At 39.3% G+C, this 14,945-nt stretch overlaps 1 pseudogene; it reads right to left on the bottom strand.

Annotated features, from left to right (window-relative positions):
- Window positions 1-5,177: 5,177 nt before the first annotated feature.
- LOC130703501 (uncharacterized) lies at window positions 5,178-6,985 on the bottom strand (annotated as a pseudogene).
- Window positions 6,986-14,945: the final 7,960 nt, after the last annotated feature.

Genomic DNA, 14,945 nt, shown 5'->3' with positions numbered 1-14,945 from the left:
TGGACTCCAAGTTATTACAAAGAGGCTCTAGTTTATTGCACCACAACATACACTACTCCAAGCTAATACACGGATGCTCCCAAATACTATACAACGAAGTCACCCGGAGTACTACACAACGAATTACGATAAACCGAGCTGCAACACTGAAGCCCAGAAACACTACGCTGCCCCAAGTTGGTACACCACGGCTGTTTCTTCATGCTACTTGTAACCTGGCTACTATACCACAACTTATGCTGCTCCGTCTTACTACACAGAGGCTGCACAATACTAAACAACGAAGGCTGCTAAAAGACTACACAATTAAAGCTCCGGAGAACTACACCATGAAAGCTGAGCCAATACCACTATATACGCTGCCCCTGTTTGCTATACTGAACCTCCAAAAGGACTACTCGGCCCCAATCTACTACCAAAAGGAAGGCCCGCAGTATTACACCGCAAAGACGCCCGAATGCTACACCGTTAGGTATTCTGCTACTAGCTACTACATTGATGCTCCAAAATATTATTCTGTCGCGAGCTATTACATTGAAGCACCACCGCAATACTATTAATTAGCCATGCATTTTAAAGGGCTGAATAGTGAAAGTGGATGTCAGTTTTTGATGCGCCTATTGGTATTTCATCTATCATATTTATTCGTTTATCGCAGTCGTTCGTTTATCGCAGTCGTTTATTCGTAGTTTCTTTTCCATTGTGCGACGTTTGTACAAAAGAAGCGTGGCCTTGTGAATCAGGTTTATGTTTAAAGATACGCCTATATGACTCGTCTTTTTACTTTGGCAAAGGCCTTATGGAACTTCTTATTGACAGATTAATAAGGCTTAAAGAACCCTGTCTTATACCTTTCATTTTTCAGTTTTTACCACTTATCTCTTAGTTACTAGTTATACATTAACAAAGGCAAGGCTTTATTACCATTCAGTTTTTAAAAAATGAAATTCTGCTTATGCAACGTGCATCTATGTATCATTAGGAATTTTATGTGCAAGTGCTACAAGTGTAAGTGTATTTATTGTTCCTTTTCCTTGTAAGTTAACTTCGCATTGTATCGCAACATGTTGAATCAACGGAAAAATTTTCTATTTTTTTTCTATTTTTCTTTATTCTGCGGAAGGAAAAAGGTGCTTCAAGAAAAACAACTATCCAAGGCTTTATTTTAATTTTGTTTTTAATGAATTTAACTTTTGTGGTTTGGGTAGTAACAACAATAAACATTGCTTGCATTTTACAGCCAAAAGGTTTTTGATTAAGAAATACTTGTTATTTTCCTGGATGTCCCTTTTGTTTGTTGTCGGACACTGACTGGATCCATCTCTGACCGGTAAAGCCATTGCCATCTAAAACTATATAAAAATAGCCCATTACAATATCAGTAACTAAACTAAAATTGACAGAGCGGCATGACTGTGCTGAATGAATGAAAGGCACCTATGCTCGACAAATTTAACTGTGTGCCTTTTTATTTGAATGGATTTTTACATTTGAACTACTAAATGGAAAAGATCGAATGACATTCATATTTTGACCGACAATCGATGCGAGTTGTCCCATTTCCTTATTTTTTTCGTTATACTCCCGGCTTAGAAAATGTGAAGGTGCCACTGGAAATTGGCACTTCAGCTTCCATTATACCAGGACTAGGTGACCTTACCATCGCCTACCCTATAGATGAGGATCTTATTCGAATCTAGAGGCGGAAAACGAAAAGTTCAAACCGATTTCACGTTAATGGAACAAACGTGCAGCGTGTTGGTTGAACCAGACACGCTTTGTTGTTGCTATTTGGGAAGGACATTTGACGAAGACGTTCGCAGTGTAGGAACAAACGTATCAACAAAAATTGAAACCTGCATCTGTCAAAGACAGATACGTTTAACATACAAGATCTTGGTGCATTGATGATAATGTCACTGGTATTTCAAGTCGAATTTCCATGTTCGAATCCCGCCCACCCCAGATGATCACGCCACCTATGTCGCGATCGCTGCGTTTAATCATCGTGCAAATAGGTAAGGACAGCCGTCTGTGGGTGTTTAATGGCATTAGTGTCTCATGTTGAAGATAACAATAATATATCTTTGAAAGAAGACTGGTTTAGTAAATATTTAACGTTAAAAATTTTCGAATTACCACTCGAAACGTCAATCATTGATATGGGATTGGCCCACCATTGCAAGGCAAAACTGAATAGAGAGATAAGAACTATCAGCTGATGTCACGATGGGCATCATATAGTACAGTAATATGATCGTCATCGGGGCAGGTCTGGAGGTTACTAGCATGTCATTAAGAAGTTCGCGAAACTTTTTTTCATTTACGCAAAGCACGCGTAAATCAACGTCTAGTTTTCACCGGCGTCAATAGGTTTGTGCGTTTACATCAAATTCCCCGTTAACTCGAAGAATTCGGCTACTCTTTGGAATGCTATTAGCATTTTATAAATCCTGCACTTTCAGTAAAATCTGACGGTTTTGCAAGAACATTGGCAATATGTTGAGCTGGCTGTAAAGTAGCAGAACGAGAATCCTGTGTGTTAGTAAATCAAATTAGCAAAGGGCCGTGAGAAGCGGATCAATCTTCAAAGGATGTTCTCTGCATTCAGGTCATTTCCATTATCATTTCCATCTTCTTTGTACATGTCCCAAAACGTCGACCAGCGTCCTTGTCTTTAATTACAGATAAGGGCCCTGCATCCATTTTAATTCTCATTCAAGTAAATACAACTCCCCATGCTGAATCTTGGTCGTCCTTGTGAAGCTATAGGCACCATTTAAACCGCTGTCATGTGAACGTAATGAGATTCAACGAAATATAACATCGCATTGATTTCAATTGGTGCTCTATGTATTTACACAAAGACCATTGACGTTGGTCCGAAACGTTTACGCACGAAATTCTTACCTGTCAACGCCCTGCCAATAAAATTAACACACTGCGCGCGTTTTCAGTAAGAAACGTGACAATTAATCGTTACGTGAGCGTTCACCTTTGTTTTTTACCCTTGCCATTGAAAAGAAAAAAAAGCCCGTCATCCACCCAGCACGATTCTTGTCCATTGATAAAGTACACGTGATGCACAATATCCCTGACTGCGGACTGTCTCCATCATAAGACGGAGCATGATTCACTAGCATCCTCATTGTCTATCGATTTTACTCTTGACGCCCTTGACGTATTTCATCCGGAGAAGTATTTCTTTTGTACAGATATTTTTTATTATTACAACGTGGCACAACAAGAAACATTCGGAAGTGAGACAGTTTTCCAGGACATGCGTCAACCGTTAGTTACAATAGAGAGGGACAGCCAAGCTATAGGGAAACCAAAGCCCTGTTGACGGCTTAAGGAGTTAGTAGTGTCTGATCTAACGCATTTCGTCACTCGTCCTACTTGTTTTACTTGTGATGCCGTATTCTACAGCCAACAGTTTCATCAACGTTAATCAAAGTTCTCATTACCATCGTCGACGTCAATAAATTTGGGTTTTTCAACAATCAACACTGAAAAGAAAGTGATGTTGCGGTATTGTCCGGTGTACCATCATTGACCATTTCAAGCGTTCGATAGACGTCGTGTTGCAGTAGATCCGCAGTGGAAACGTATCTATTTGAATCGAGGCTTCATGTCGCCACGTTACGAGTTGAAAAAACCACGAAAGAAAAGACGGCCAATAAACAAAACAAAGAACAATTGGAAATTCCATTCAAATAGGATCGCAAGTCTCGCAGCTGGTGACAGTTGAACAGATGCGGCCGGGTCTCTATTGTTGCCGATGGCGGATGGCAGAGAGCGTTCGTGATTCCGTTGTTACGTCAACGCGTTCAAATTACGCGGCCGTCGGCCGAGCTCATACAGCATAGCGGCCACCTGGATGGCGAAGAAGTACAACGTTATTGTGGAAGCGTCACGAGAATTTGTTTAGAAATCGAGTCAAGAAACGGCTAAATTATTCAGCATCGGGGAAGATGAATTGGACACCGATGCCACAGCTACCCCACGAGAAGAGAAAAGAAGAGATTTGCCGCAATCCGTCTGGTTTTAGTGACGCAGGGAAGACATTTACTGACAAAAAAACAAATTGATTTACGATCCACTTGAATTTTTTTTTTAGTTGGGCAGAATCAAATTTTACCTGAATTAGCACCTGGAGTTTGGAGAGCGAACGATTTCCAGTTAAACACTTCACTGGGCCAACGCTCGTTACCTTATCGTGTTATGACCAGTAGGCCATGGGAGGGATGCGGATTGGCATTCCGTTTGTGGATGGACTTCCAAACGACCAGCCGAGGCGAAAAAACAACATTGAGGCATTTCAGCGATGCATTCACCAATCAGAGCTATATCACAGCCGTTGTGCGTCGAGGAAAAGTTAAGTGAAAAAATCGGGCAAGTTTTATTTATTTATTTAATTTTTATGTATTATTATTATCATTTATTCTTATTTCTTGCTTTTTGCGGTTCTGTTTTAACTTAAACGCATGAATTGTGTGATTGAAATAAACCAGGAAGCTTTCAAAGTGTATATCCTTATAAGTTACCCCCTTCTGTTACACAATTTACCCCTTTTATACATATTTCTTGAGCTTTAGAGAATAAAAATATTTTCTCCTATTAAAAATTCATGTTGTTAATATAGTTCATTATTTGTTTTATCGATTTTTAGTTAATTGCTCATTTTAAAGCAACAAAATGGTTGAAAAGCGGCAACGTGCAGCAGCGAAATTACGGGTGATAACTACCTGTATAAAGGAGATGCCTGTAACACCAAGCGTTGGGGTGGATGGAACTAGTGGCGCCATCCACGGCCAATGAAGGTGTCACGGCGTATTGAGCCGTGAATGTCCCCCATACCCCTGGGGTCATGCCTGCTATACGCAAGCCACATTACATTGAAGGCTATATAAGACCCACACAGGTAAGTCCACTAAGGTAACATCCCATAAGGTAAGTAAGGTTCCCGAGGAGGGAACCCATTTTTTCCCCTGTGGATCCTATATGTAATTATTCCTCAACGTACGGTTATTTGATGGCAAGGATATTTAATGATAAGTAAACAACAGTGGTTGTTTGTTTACATTAAATGCATTATTCCCAAATGTTATATTATTTTCTATCGTTTTACAAAGATCATTATCATTTCAAGATACATTTAAGACATGTTAACTCCTATAAATTTTGTGATTTTTGTTGTTGTTGATGCCTATATAACAGCTTGGTTGAATGTAAAATTTCCACATATTTTACAAAATCAAATGAACCGGACAGTTGAAAAGCAACGTTGAGTTGACGACATAACACTTTGAAATACATTTGAACTTGGAACTGGCTAAAACGGCAAAGTTTGAGAAGGACGCACTAGGGCATTGTGGCACCTTTTTCTTAAGCAAGTGCATTGGACGTTGTTTCCAGTTTCTCACGCGAAAAGTGATGTTGGCCATCCGCAGATGGTTCCGTTCAGAATAATCGAAGACATCCATGAAATCAGTCGTTTTTGCTTTTGAATGTGGTTCTTCGTAAAGGTTGTAGCGCCATTTCGATTGAAGTAAAGGCTTATGAAGTGTCTTCAAAGTCCAGTAAAGCTCATTGCACGAATTGCCAACTTTATCTGAACGGCCTCGCTGAACTTGCCGACAAAGCGACGGAGAAAAATGGCCTATCCGGTGTACCGCTGATCCCAATAAGTCACTGGTTACACGGTAGATTTCCGATCCCTCATTCCACATTTGTTCTGCCACGAGATCATCCGTATCTGTTATTTGATCAAGCAATCTCATCTTGCAAGGCAAAACATCTATGAGGGCGCTCTAAAATTGTAAAAAAAAAAGAAAGAAATATTTAGTACCTGTGATATCAAGGCTCTTTTAAAGATGAATACAATTAAAGCAGCTTCCAAATAGAGAATATTTTTTTCAGTTTGCGCGATTTCATAGAATTTATATAGTAAGGCGTTCCAGTGTTCCAATGTAGCTGTGTCCAGATGCTTGCTGCTCAGACATCTTAGGGCCATCAACGCTCTGCATTGTACACCAATGTGCCCGTCAACATCAGCAATAATACGACTCAAGTTGTTGATGACATCAGGGATTGAGCAGTCGATTGATAACTAAAAGATGAATATAAAGAAAACGTCACTACTTAAATATTCAAAACTTGTGTTATGGAAAAACCAAAATACTTTAGCCAGAATGTGTAACGTGCTGAAAATCAGGTGGAATATACTATCATCCAGCTTTGCTCCCCCATAATTCAAAATAAGGTATTGTACCAACTAGAGGAAGCATTTATACTGGAAATAGAAAACAAATGTAAATAATTGAGAAACATCAGTAATATTTAAGCTAACATGAATGAAGGTAAAATTACCTCAGAACCAATGTGAAGATGAGAATTGTTCATTAATGCATTGCAAATTTTAGGTATCCTTTTGACAACATGGGAATTTTCTCCACTAAAGGCAACTAAATTTCTTAAAAAACCCGAAGTTGGTAGATGGCACGGGAAGACCTGATACAGTTTGCCGCAGAGCAGAATTTATTGGTAGTTGTAATGAGCAAACATACGCTACATCCAAGCGCTTTTTCGCTGCTGCATCGCTTTTCTGAAACAGTTTGCACCATGTGTCCCATACAGATGGGTCAACGTATTCTCGCTTAACTGTTCGTATTTTCCAAAGAGGAATAAGGGGAGTGAAACAATCACTGTGCAACTTTGCGCAATATCTAAAAATATTTATCTTTCTGAAAATTACAGTCCTTTTCAACCCATTTGCGTTATACCTGTTAATGATGGAGATGGCGTTTTGTAAAGACGCATAAGATTTTGAAGCGTCACCAGAAATGTACAGTTTCTCAATATTATTGAGCATATCTTCACTGTGAATGACGACCTAGGCCAAAGAGTTGTGATAGCCACCCTTACTTAGCAGAATTTGTTCAGTGGCATGCAAGTCAGAGAGATTCACCAGAAATTCATCCATGCGCTCCTTCTTGACCACCAGAAAATTATTTGATTTTTTAGCGCGTGCTCGGGCCTTTGAATGAACATACGCACGGTAAGTTTGTGGCAAATCGTGCCGAATAACCAGATGGCACGCTGGAACGTCAATCCCATCCTCTAAAATGCTCGTTGCTACAAGAATGTTACAATCGCGACTACGAAAACGCTTCATAACGTCGTCTTGCTTCCCGATCTTCACTTTCTATTTCCTTAACGGCCATGCCTTCAATCCGATCAACGGTATACAGTGGGCTTACATACGCTAAATAAGGGTCGCCTCGACTTGCATCCTAGACAACAGTAAATTAAGGTATTTAATCCAACAAGGATAATGTAACATCATCTTTTGATTACCTTTAACAGCTGATAAGAGTAGTTTGGCTGAGGTATGCCTCTCAGTGAAAATCAGTCCACATAGCTGATAAGCGTCTTCTCAAATTCGGTAATGACGAGCAGGGAAATCAGGACGCCTATGACGACTGACGTGACCCGATTGAGTTGTTGGCCGACGCACAAAGGGCGAGCCATTCTCAGGTAACTCTCCGGGCTGTAATCTTTCCGTGGACAATTTTTGAATTTGATCAGCGAGACCGTCGGCATCAACTATTACGGTGGAATCTAATTGCTCTGATGGATCGTTGTTTCCGGGCAATTTTGTAGTTATTGGCGGTCGATAAATACGGAGTATGTCCAAAAGGCGAAGAACATTAAGGTGGCTAAACTTCTCTACTACTAATATTTGTTGGAATCGTGCCGATGAGCTCGAAGATAACTATTCAACCACTAAACGCGATCCACTATTTCTAGCTCGAGCCGAGTGGCTTCAGGCTTTGAGGATATTTCACACACCAATCCTTTGGGGTGTGTTGAATGCCTATATTAAATCAATAATTTAAATAGATGAGAGTAGAAAGCAAAATTTTAATGCTTATGGTTCCTCACCGTAATGCTGATAAAACATTGTTTGAAGAGTAAATAGCTGACTGCAATTTGTTTTCCCGAATAGTTATCAATTGGAATAGTTCCATTGGCTTGCATATGTTAGTCACAATTGATGCAGTCAATCCTAGGATCCTTGGATATAGACTGTTGGCTGACTTTTCATATAAAGCCAATATTTGTTTTTGTTTTTTCTCCAAGCTTCATCATTCACAATGTTACGGCAGTCAGCCAATATTAACAAATTAAAGTTGCTCGTTTCAAGGAAGTCTTTCAGGATAGCCTCAATGAAAACCAGGTAAGTCATAACAAGCACTCGGTTTTTTCCTAACTCATCTTTCCATCTAGAACAAGAACAGATGCATCAAATATTTTCAAAATACTCATATGCTTAGACATACCTCTGGCAACTCCATTGCACTACACCTTTTTTCTCATGAAAATGTCCCACCTTCGAAGGAGTGTGATGACACAAGTAGGCAGATCACTGAAGTGCCAATTTAACTGTTGGTGTAAGGTATACTGAGGAAAAACCTCCAGGTTGTTGTGAACTGATTAAATAGATCATCAGAGAGATATCTTCAAATACCGAAAACCACATAAAAACATACCTTCAAACTTCAAAAGCTTTTTTAACGACCTTGCAGCAACAAACATTTTCCCACATTTTTCTGCTTTTAAACATGCAGTGGTGTTCTTGGATTTAGCAGATTCAAAAGCATCCACCTACAAAATTATAGAAGACAATTATGAATTTTATACAATTTGACAGGTAACTCTAAATGAACTGTGGTTTAACAGACGAAATGCTATGTTTTTAAGGATAAAAAATCGAAAACATCAGAATCTTTTAGGGTCTGAAGGATTTCTCTAGACTGAATTTTAATGAATAATTTTAAGATAACTAAACAAAATTTTAAATAACCTCACTTTGCAATGTCAGAACTAGACAGCAATCTCCCATATTCTTTTAGTTTGATGAGGGATGCTGAAAACTGAGATGACAATTTATTTCCATGTATGATTTGCTGTAAGAAACAAAATTTGGTTGACAGCATATAAAACTAGAATGAAAATTTCTAATTAACGTGAAAAAAGATGTTAAAATTTAATAGAAGAAAGAACCAAGATGGTTAAAGGATGATGAAAATTAGTTGCCTTATGATAACAACAAAGCCGGCATTCTGTGAATCCAAATAAACACCCTCAACTAAAATGACAGCATTTTCTGGATACTCCTCACTATTGTTTTGTAATTTAACGGTTTAGGGGCGAGGGAAGAAGAGTTCGTCTTATCTCTAATGCTAACAAAATGAATTTCAACTAGAAAATGAGAGAACTTTCAATTGACATTTTTCACCTGCCTTACCAAGGTCACCGTAAGGAAATTCTAATCCCAGGTCACCTTAAGGAAATTCTAATCCCAGGTCACCTTAAGGAAATTCTAATCTGTGGAAATGGAAACCCGCAACGAAGCTAAAATGCTGAAAATGGAGATCGCAACAAATGAAGAAATGAATGAAAAGGTTTAGTTAAGCGTGCTAGTCGCGCGCCACCTAGTGACGACCGAGCAGAAGCTTCCCGGTTTTCCGGCTGGACACTTTCCATTCACGATCCGTGAAAAGAGGATACGAATTTTTTTATTGTGGTTTTTTTCGCGTGTAATTGTTTTTCTAGCTTAAAAGAATTCTATTCGAAAGATACTAAAAAAAGTAAAGAATACAGTTCATTTGTTAAAATTGCCAATTGAGTTTATTTTGTTTACTAAATTGAACATTAAACGTCAGATTGAGCCATAAAGAGCTGCAGCCGTTTTACAAGTGATATGGTACAGTATAAAACACTTGATAAAACAATATAGGATTGGTAACGGTGTTGGTTCGCTAGCGCCGTTACTGCGTGTATAACTGTTACTAATGAATGCTTATCTAATTGCAGGTATGGGAATGGCGGAAATGGAGGCGGAGATGGATTGGTGCAGTCAGTGGTTGGAGTGGTAGCATGTGCATGTGGTGTTACAAAAAAAAATTCAGTAGCCCTGGGGTTGTCGGTAGACCGCCTTTCGTGCGCTGCTCAATGGGTACCCCGACGTAATAAGATTACGTCAGCATGCATCTACCACACGGATCTCCAAACCAAGACCCAAACACACGGTCATTCCTCCAATGCTAGGACCGCATTCTACAAGATTGGTGCCAATGTCCTGACAGGATTGGTCTTAAAGAAAGGTAAAAAAAAAACTATGTGACTTGATCACTTGAGGAACTAGTAATGAACTGAGGAAGTTGGTCACTTGAGGAACTAGCGATCAAGTCACATAGTTTTTTAGTTTTTTTTTTCTAACTTCCGCCTCGGCCTACGGGCCAAAAAGGAGCACGGGCATGGCGTCGGCGGAAGTTACCCGAAGGCGCTCAACCGTGAATACTTTTTTAATACCGTACGCACTTTTTAAATATTACATGCGAACCTATGTTGATGCCTTTCGTAATTTGATTTTAAACATTCAAATGTACATTGTAAGGCCTTGTTAGTTTATAGGTTAGTAGTATTAGTTAGTTAATGTAACCAAGAGATAAGTGGTAAAAACTGAAAAATGAAAGGTATAGGACAGGCCTTATTGGTCAGCCTTGTTGATCTTCTAATAAGAATTTCCATAGGGTCTATGCCAAAGTGAAAATGTGCTTCATATACTGTAGACCTATTGTGAAACACAAAACACGATTCACCAGGCCGCGCTTCTTTTCTACACAGGTCGTACAGGGAAAACGAAATGAATGCGAATGTTTAACGTGGACATTTTATTGTTTGGACCATCTCATTTGCAATTCATGTTTTACTTCGGAAACGACTATGATAAACGAATAAATATAGTAGACGAAATAACAACAGATGCGTCAACAATTAATATCAACTTTCACCATTCAGCTCTTTACAAAGGCATGGCTAACTAATAGTATTTCGAAGCTGCTGTAGTGTAGTAGAGTAGTCCGTATCACTGTCATTCACGCTTTGATCACTGTTATACGAGCCGTGCGAAAAATTGCTAATCAATTCCGGCGGTGACTTTGGGCGGTACTAGAAGAATTCCTTTGGTTTTCGCTCATCCCAGATCCAACGTAATCTTGCCTTCCCACGCCGAACTTCGGGAGGGATCCTTCAAGTCCAGAAATATCCACTACCCGTTTAGACCAGTCAAAATCTGCTCCATCATCATTGGTCAGCAGAGCTACTGCTTGAAGATCGCTATAGTCATAGTCTTAATCGACCGGGTCTCCCGTTCCTGTATGACAAAACGCAAATAGCACTTATTATTAAAAAAGCGATTTAGCTTGTTATGACGTATTGCCATTCTGGTTGTTGCCGTCAATCGTATTCGGGTTCCATACTCCGATATCCAATAAAGAGGCTCCTGTGCTTTTTTTCGTTTCCTTTTCTGCGGCTTTGAAGGCGATTTTGGTACGTTACAGTCTTCGATTTCATCTTTTGGCTGTTTAACCTCTTCAATATTTTTAGCACTGCTTGCTTTTTGAACTGGTGGTAATATGGGATCTGAGCATTTGCATTTTCAATCGAATCGTAAGGCCGGCCAGCGGAAATCTAAACAAAAATAAGCAAAGCACTTAAAAACACGAGCTAATTTAAATTAACCTAATACTACGAACCAGGATCGAGCTGGCTCTTTCCCAGAAAGATTTCCATCGTTACTTTGCAGCGCAGTTGTTCCGCCAGGCGGAATCCGTTCAAACGGTAAAGAGTGCACGGTAAACTAAAATGGGCGCAAATGAACAGAAAACATATGGAATTGTTTTTATGTAAACGCTAAGAAATTTTGTGGAAAGAAGAATGAATAAAACAAATATTAAAATAGTTAACGACATTTACCAAACTGCTTGTCTCCATAGAGAGGCCGAAAAAGGATGGATGCTACATAACTCAGGCACCAATATTTGCTTTTGCTGCTGACTTTCTTGCTGGGTCTTTTTTCTATGTTCTCAACTAATAGGGAGCATTACACCTTTTCGGTTAACATATCTGTGTAAGTATTATAAAAACGCAACCAGATGTGTGAAACATTTGCAACAACAAATAAACTCCTCATACGCACCTTGGCGTTAAGAAGTTTCATCTAGCTGAAGGGTGTGATCCACGTCCAATAGCGGCTGCTTCAGGTTCTGGATTTGGATCCCATATTTAGGCGGTAATACTTTTCGAATGTTGGATAGTTGTTATCAGGAAATTTTGACTGCGGGTTGAGTTCATAGAGTATCTCGGCAACGTAGAAACATTACGCATGTTCTTGATCCCGATACCATTTCATCACGACCGCACCAGCAAACAAGCGGGGATCAAAGGCATAACCGGTTCTCTCTTTGTCTGCTACCAGCTGAGGTTTCGCGTCTCGAACAGATGAAATGAAAATCGATGAACGCAAAATCCAGACGTAAGGGGGAATTATCCGCTAACGAATTCCTCTTTAAAGGCACGATTAGATAGGAACAGTCAGCGTGGAAAACATCTAACAACATTGGATCCTTTTCCAAACAAAAAATGGCACCGTTTCAGAAGATGTAGCGTTGAAAATCTGTTATTTGTTTTAATTGCTGATCGGTCACGTAAAGCTCATCGGCAATTTTTACTATTTGCACTTCCACGTCGCCTGACCGGGTGAAAATAGGAAACGGGCAAATTTGCCATAGCCGTTTACTATTCAAAATTCCCAAACTCTGCAGGGAGGTCTCAGCTTTGGAAATTTTTCTGCCACGCATGTTTTGCTCCTGTCGTATAGGCTGACTTAGTACCTAATAAATTTTTGTTCATTAATAATCGATTACCTGAATGTAATACAAATGCCATTGTGATTGCGTGTATGTAACAGGGTTGATTGGGACGTGGAATACCATCGACAAACGGCTCGGCCACTTTCTTATAATAGTACTGCCTTCGTTTCGTAGTCCCCGGACGTGGCAAATTGTGGCGAACAATTTCGTCTTCCAAATCGGCGTTGTTATCCTCCTCCTTCTCCTCCAGTTGAAGATTTTCCTTCCCAGTAGGATAAAAGTTATCGACCAGCTCTTTTTGCTGGTGCGATAATCGACACGCTTCCAGCGCTGCAGATCGTTTGGCTATAACTTTCGATGGCACAGGAAGACCTGATACAGTTTGCCGCAGAGGAGAATTTATTGGTAGTTGTCATGAGCAAACATACGCTACATCCAGGTGCATTTTCTCTGCTGCATCGCTTTTCTGAAATAGTTCGCACCATGTGTCCCATACAGATGGGTCAACGTATTCTCGCTTAACTGTTCGTATTTTCCAAACAGGAATAAGGCGAGTGAAACAATCACTGGGCAACTTTGCGCAATATCTAAAAATATTTATCTTTCTGAAAATTACAGTCATTTTTATTTCAACCCATTTGCGTTATATCTGTTAATGATGGAGATGGCGTTTTGTAAACACGCATAAGATTTTGAAGCGTCACCAGAAGTGTACGGTTTCTCAATATTATTGAGCATATCTTCACTGTGAATGGCGACCTAGGCCAAAGAGTTGTGATAGCCACTCTTGCTTAGCAGAATTTGTTCAGTGGCATGCAAGTCAGAGAAATTCACCAGAAATTCATCCATGCGCTCCTTCTCGACCACCAGAAAAACAATTGGTTTTTTAGCGCGCGCTCGAGCCTTTGAATGAACATACGCACGGTAACTTTGTGGCAAATCGTGCCGAATAACAAGATGGCACGCTGGAATGTCAATACCATCCTCTAGAACGCTCGTGGCTATCCAGAAGCACATTACCTCTTTAAAAACAGACGCAGTATGCAATGTGCGATAAGGTTTGTGTAATAGTGTAACCTCTGGATCCATAAAAAACTCCTCTTTCTAAAAGAAAACAAAGCCCTGCATTAGAAATTCTATTTTGATTGTTCATCAGTCGAGGCTACTATATTGGTTTTCAAAAACCAGCGCTACATTTTCCTGCTTTTACACCAACAAAATGTAATATTCTTCCCCAATTCTGCCAACACCGTAGCAAAGTTCTGCATTTATTAGAGCGGTTGGTTGAAAAAACTTATACCATTTTCGCTGGAGCATATAGAAGACAAAAGTATTGCTCCATTGCTACTTTAATAACTTCAGGAGAAGGAGTGGATTCCTAACCGGGAATAGTAATTCCAGGTGAAAACTTCATTTTTCATTCGGTTTAGACCCTGTTAACCTAACCTACGATCCTTCAATCCCTTAAACAAAAATGAATATTTTCAACAACTATGCTTCTTGAATTACAGTCCATGATACACAATGACAGAGAATTCAAATAAAACACAATTTCTGCTCAATACGTTGATTTTTTTAAATAATAGCCTAGCTTCATTGAATGGCCCACTTTTCTTTCACCGCAGATAGTGTTTCTGTACGGTATTCCATAAAGATTTCCTTCTGTTAGGCTACCCAATTGGCATTTCCAGCGAAAATCATATTCCAACTATGAAATAAAAAAAAATATACAGTATATATATTTATATGGAAAAAAATACAATAGTACGTATCACCAAGAAGCATTTTCATTATGTAAGCCGGCATCGGATTGTATGGCGATAGAAAAACGAAAAACAAAGAAAGCATTATTACTAATTGTGAAAAATCTCCCGCATAACAAAACTGCTATTCCTCATATTACTTAGAAGTGTGTTTGAATAAAAATATATTTTGCAGAATAACGAAAAACAATTTTAAAGTCATTAAGTTAAAAAAAAAAGGGCTAATCAATTTTCATAGAAACATACTACTCGAGTGCCACCTAGTGGCAACCGAAGAGAAGCTTCAAGGTCTTATGGCGGGATTGGTATACCTGTTTCATTCACGCTCCGTGATTGCACCCGTTTCAATTTCTTATTGTAGCATTTTTTGCGTGCTAAAATTTTTCCAACATAAATGAGATTTTGTATAATAATAACACAGCACGTCGTGAATAGAGTTCATTTTTTATAATCGTCAAAT

The sequence above is a fragment of the Daphnia carinata genome, chromosome 7 (assembly GCF_022539665.2).
Source record: "Daphnia carinata strain CSIRO-1 chromosome 7, CSIRO_AGI_Dcar_HiC_V3, whole genome shotgun sequence".
NCBI lineage: Eukaryota > Metazoa > Arthropoda > Branchiopoda > Diplostraca > Daphniidae > Daphnia > Daphnia carinata.
This window is presented reverse-complemented; position numbering and strand designations above follow the sequence as displayed.